General features: G+C 33.6%; 1 protein-coding gene across 6 annotated transcripts in view; it reads left to right on the top strand.

The window, feature by feature from the left end:
* Positions 1-6,040, top strand: part of LOC118189255 (protein 4.1-like) — a 189,054-nt gene that overhangs the window by 155,476 nt on the left and 27,538 nt on the right. The window lies entirely within an intron of this gene.

The following is a 6,040-nucleotide window of genomic DNA, read 5'->3' as shown; positions in this document are numbered from 1 at the left end:
AATCACCTGAAAAGAATTAAGTGTTGCTAGGTAAAGAAAAATTAAATCTGGAAAGAATAAATAGAAATATTTATCAACAGGAGCATAAATTATTATAAGTAATACAATCTAGGTTACTACTCAAAAACAGGTAGAAGGTGGGAAAATGCAAAACCTTAACTTAAAAAATTAAGCAAAGGAAACCTCATATAAGAAAAATACCCCATTTGGGGCTCGCGTATTTTCCCAACTAGGTATTTTAGCGCTAGGTTCTGAAAGGTTTAAAAATATTCGCATAATTTTCTCCTTCCTTTATTGTAATTGCTAAACTATATTTCTTTGGTTATTTTTTTGACTCTATTCAAGTTCGTATCTGCATTTTTGTAACAGCATTTTACCCATTTTATTTTCCCTTACATTTATTATTTGAAACTTTTTTTTTTTTTTTTTTTTTCCTGTAGATCCTTGTTAAGCTAACCGGACGTCGCAATTGTTCTCACACTTAGGAAACTTTCCAAACATGCGATTTCACCTTACAACTGTTATTTTATGCTCCAACTCATTGTAGCCTTATCTACTGCTCATATGTTGGAACTTTCGAAATCCTGGTCCCCCTTTTTCTTTGTTCTTCCGATGTCCCTCCTAGGAAATGCCATCAAGATTCATGATTGTGAGATGTCCCTCAGGCTTCTTTATATGGTAAATAAGCCGGATTCATGGCGCTCTGTGCAACGTGAACGACTCAGTTACTATCGCATATTGTTAATTTTAATATCACAGAGGCTGTTCGCATATTTTTAGACGATTTTGGTAAGCGGTAATAAAAAATCGTTTGCTGCAAAAGAAGTAATTGCAATTGTACTATATTTTTAAAAGTCAAAATTATCGTCTGTGGCTTGAAAGTTTTGTTTTTATTCAAAACGGCGAATTTAACAAAGCAGTGGTTCGAAGGCTACATTTACACTCTTTCCGAAGAGAAATGTGCATACTCCGTTATCCAAACACGATGTGAGAGTCGTTGTTTTGTGATATCTAAAGCGTCGATAGGTAATATCATCAACAAGAAAGGAAAAAAGACGTCAAATTGGAGCCTCAAGTGGGACAAAAATTCCAAACAAATACCCAAGGAAAAAACGGACATCTTCGACTATTGCAAAGGTACGTTGTTTAATGTTAAAAGAAAATCCCCCTAGTCAAAGGACAGTTGCAAAATCATTAAAATGCCCGGTGTCCACTGTAAACAAAAGGATAAATATTGATTTAAACCTTAAGAAAGCGAAAAAACGCAATGTGCATCGTCTTCTTCTAAAGCATATCGCTCAACACAGGAGACGCTGCAGAATTCTATATGAGAAACACTTATCCAAAGAAAAATGGAAAACATTTGTCACAATAGATGAAGCATGGATGTATTTAAATGATTGTAACAAAACAAAAAAAAAAAAAAAAAAGGAGCCATTTATTATCATAAAAGGAGCGAAAAAAAATTTAAATACATGGTTCAAAGAATCGAGAGAAAGTTTTTCTAAGGGATTCATGATTGTTGCTGGATTTTCTTATAATGGCAAGTTAAAAATAATGAGAGTGCAAAACAAATGTCAAAATTAACTCCAAATACTATCAGGAACATATTTTATCGCCAGTTTTTCGGAATGAAATACCATCGCTGTACCCACAGTGCCATCAATGTGTGAGACTCCATCAGGACAAAGCTAGCAGTTACACATCAAAACCCACTGTAAATTTCCTAAAAGAAATGAACAAGAAACTGGTATCAAGGCCATACCCTTAGCTGATATCCCTATTAAATCTCCCGATGTGTCCCCTTAGTTTTGTGAATACAATGTACATCTTCTAAAAAATGTGTACAGCCTCTGTATTCTTACTGCAATGTAGGTTTACAAAATAATAACGTTTTGATAGCAGCCAGTAGTTTATGCATGACTACTTGTCATTTATTATTATTGTGCTCTAACCATATCCTTCAGAAATTAAATTTCTGGCACAATTTTCCTTTTCGAATGATAAAACTGGTTAAAATTTTGTTCGGAGCTTCCCTGAATTCTTTTCCTCAGAATGTGGTAACTCCAATCTATGTTGTATTAAAAATGATTTGAATATTGATGAAAAAAATCAAATATCTGCTTAAAATAAGAAAAATGTTAATATATGTTTAAAAGCGAATTTTAGAAACAACTTGAAGCAAATTCAGATTAAAAAGAAACAAAGTTACACGTGGTTACTCAAGAGTAAATATCTAATAATTGTATGTATGTGTGCATTCCACCGTTTCCTACAAAATCAATCACATACATTTGTATATCTATAGTTGCTTAATATGCGTGCTAAGTTATTTCAGATGTCAATCGGGTGTTGTCAGTGGATTGAGATTCTGACTTCTTTTAACAAAGCTTTTCATAATAATGAGCCCCAAACGGACTCTTGTCCCGAATGGGATGTCTCGAAATGGATTTTGCGTTGACTCAGAATAATTTACTTTTCAAATTGTTGTCACGAAATATTATCGCTTTAAAGAAATCAATAATGGAGGATCTGCACGAAGGTATGAGTGTATTGTGGCTGGAACTTATACAGAAAGTTACCTAACAAAGTCCAAACTATTGTTAATTACAAACTTCGAACAACCGTTCATGAACTCAGAATGTTGTGAGGTCTTATTAATTTTTATCTACGATATTTAAAAGAATGCATCAAAAAACCAAACTCTCCTACACGGCTACCTACAAGGAGTACGCAAAATTCAGTGGAAACAGCAGCAATTTCAGAGATGCAAAGATGATTTAGTCAATACAACAATCTTATCATTTCCGAATCATGAACTACCTCTGTCATTATATACAGACTCGGCGAATTGGAGCGGTTCTTCAACAATTTAAAGATAACGGATGGAAACCTATTGCATTTTATTCCAGAAAATTAAACGAAGCGCAAAAGCATTACAGTACTTACAATAGAGAGTATTGTTACTTCTCCATCGCACACTTAAAATTTTTACTGGGAGAAAGAACATTTAAAATATTTAGAGACCATAAACCCACAATCTTTGCATTTAAAACAAAGGTCAGAAAAAGCATCACCTCCTCAACATAGACATTTACAATACATATCTCAATTTTCAACTGATATACAACCCATAGAAGGTCGAGACAACATCGTTGCAGATACTTTATCTAGAATTAAAGAAATTTCTTTGACCGAATAAGATAAAATTGTAGATGAACAAAATATGGATAAAGAATTGCAAAATTTGAAGACATCAGCAATTTCCCTGAACTTCAAGCAGTATCCGCTACCTTCTGGGAAGTCTTTGTGGTGTGAAAATTCAACGAATAATATCAGACCATATATCCAAGAAAATATTTCATCAAATGCATAACGCAGACCATCCTGGCATTAAGTCATCTGTAAAACTCGGTTCCCAGACAAAAGCCCACTGGACGAAACAAAACAAAAGCCCACAGAAAAAAGCCCATTATGATAATTGCCCACGCGACAAATACCCACAACGATGAAAGCAGAGTCGTAGCTAGGGTTTTCAGCGCCCAGGGACAACTGAAGATTTCGTGCCCCCTACTGCTTGCCAAGGATGGAAAACATTTAATTCTAAAATGTCCTAACATCAGTTTGGCGGCCCTTGGATTCTGCGCCCGAGGACAGATGCCCCCCTTGCCCTCCTCTAGCTACGCCCCTGGATGAAAGCGCACATTGATAAAAGCTCACACTGATAAAAGCCCACCTTGATAAAAGCCCATTCTCAAAAAAGCCCATACTGATAAAAGCGCACATAATCGAAATGGACATATGGTTTTTTATTACTATACCATATATTTATAATATTAATTGTAATAAATGGAGTTATTCAGATCTGAATTTTAATGTCTCAAATATATGTCTGTTTGTATACATATATTTGAGACAAATATTTGTCTGTTTCTTTGTTTAATTTATTATGTTGAAAGCAAACTTTCTACTCTCTGATTAAGTGATTAGCCGTAACGTTTCGATGATAAATCTGAAATTGCATTTTATTATTTCTTTACTTATTTAACTTTGGTATGTGTATGTGAAAATGAAAAATATCATTGTGGAGTTTCTCACATGCTATTTTTAAGGTAATACTGCTGAGATTAAATATAATTATGTTTCATTATTAAAACTATTAACTTTTTAATTAAAAACTGTTGAATTTTATTTTATTTCTTCTTAGTTTTTCCTTTAGTTCCTTTTTAGTGTAGGAATATTAAAACAGTTAAGCACAATGAAAACTTGGTTAAGAGATATTTTATTCTTTACTTTAGACTTGAGCTTATTATCAAAGTTTAAATATATTTCTCATTGAAGCTTTTTTGAATGTAACAATTATAATTTGGCGATTTCTTAGAGATATTTTCTTTTAGATTTCTGAATAAATTAAAACTGTCAGCTGACACCCTGGCAGAAAATGAATTCCAAATATAACCTCTTAATCTTTCAACTACAGCAATTTGGAATAGTGTTTTTAATTTTCATTTTATTTATTTATTTATTTATTTTTTGGGGGGGATGGAACAACTCTTAGAAGTCAACATCTCTAAATCACCTCAAAATATAGTAATAAATATGAAGCATTTTATTAGAGATTGTGAAGATTACAAAGAACTATGCATATTATAACATGTAATAAAATTTTGTAACTACATAAATATATATTTATAGAGTCATCAGATTCAAAATTCATCATGTTTAGATTCTAAGTATACATATTATATAAATTCATCATTCATTAAATAGTATTATGTATAGTAATAAAAAATTAGTATTAATGTTTCAAATTGTAATATTTAATCTTGCATTTGCTGCATATTTGTTCAAGACGTATGAATATCAGTTATCTAACAGTTGATTGTGAAAGAAAAATTACTGTGCTCTTAATTACATTTACAGTGCTTTTAAATCTCCCTTTTGTAAATAGCCGTTTTCTAGCTGACGTTAGATTAAATTAATTCCATTATCCATTAGAAAATAAGCCCACGAGCGGCCGTGCGGTAAAGTCGCTGAACACTGGTAGTTCGGTCCGAGGTTCGAATCCTGCGAATGGGCTGGCTGCATGGGTGTTTTCGTGGTTTTCCCCATGTGTAACGTGTATACGAGCCAGTTTCCCTTAGAAAGCCCTCCATGAAGGCATTCTTCCCGTAAGGCAGATAGCCTTCGAGGCTTTCCCATAATCACACACACACACACACATTAGAAAATAGTAATTATAGTGAATTATATCTATTGAAGACATTTCAAAGACGTCGCCTTTTGAAAGAGACCTGTACTTTTTGTGAAGATAAACAAACATTGCCAGTGAATATCATATTTCTAAAAGACCACCATATCTACAACTAAAATTCTTTAAAACCGTGAACGATTGCGTTTATAGGGGGCTCACTATATTTTTAGTAAAACATGTACATCTTCGTTATACACTTGCTACATTTTGATTTTCTGTCAAAGCAAGGAACAGTGGTTCTATTTCTTTAGAAGTATGTGAAATTAAACAATGGACACTATAATGAAAAAAATGGAATTTGATTCAAAAACACGCCTCTTGAACATGTCTGAAATTCATTATTCTGCTCGGAATAAATTTATCTAAAGAAAATGTTTAATAAATATTAGAACTCAAATGCTAAATCAGGTCAAAGTAGTAAGGGTCATTTCGTCTGAATATATCTTTTCTTAATCATAAAGTGACTTTTTGAACAACGAATGAAACGGGAAAGACAGAATAAGGGCGAAAGGCCGCGGACAAACGACACTGTTTCGAACGCGGCATGAAAAGAAAACGGACGAAAAGGCACTAAGCCAAGGAAAGGCATGCCTTCGTGGAGGACGTTTTAAAGGAAACTCGCTCGTATACATGTTACGCAAGGGGGGAAAACCGCGAAAGCGCCCATGCAGTCAGCTTTCCACCGAGATTTGAACCCTGGAATGAACTACCAGTGTTCAGCTTTTTTATCACTTGGTCGCTGGTGAGCCTTGTGCCTACATGATAGCTTAAGAATTGGATGAATGA

The sequence above is a fragment of the Stegodyphus dumicola genome, chromosome 1, assembly GCF_044657685.1.
Source record: "Stegodyphus dumicola isolate Sdum_Otavi_A_Nest chromosome 1, ASM4465768v1".
Classification (NCBI taxonomy): Eukaryota; Metazoa; Arthropoda; class Arachnida; order Araneae; family Eresidae; genus Stegodyphus; species Stegodyphus dumicola.
This window is presented reverse-complemented; position numbering and strand designations above follow the sequence as displayed.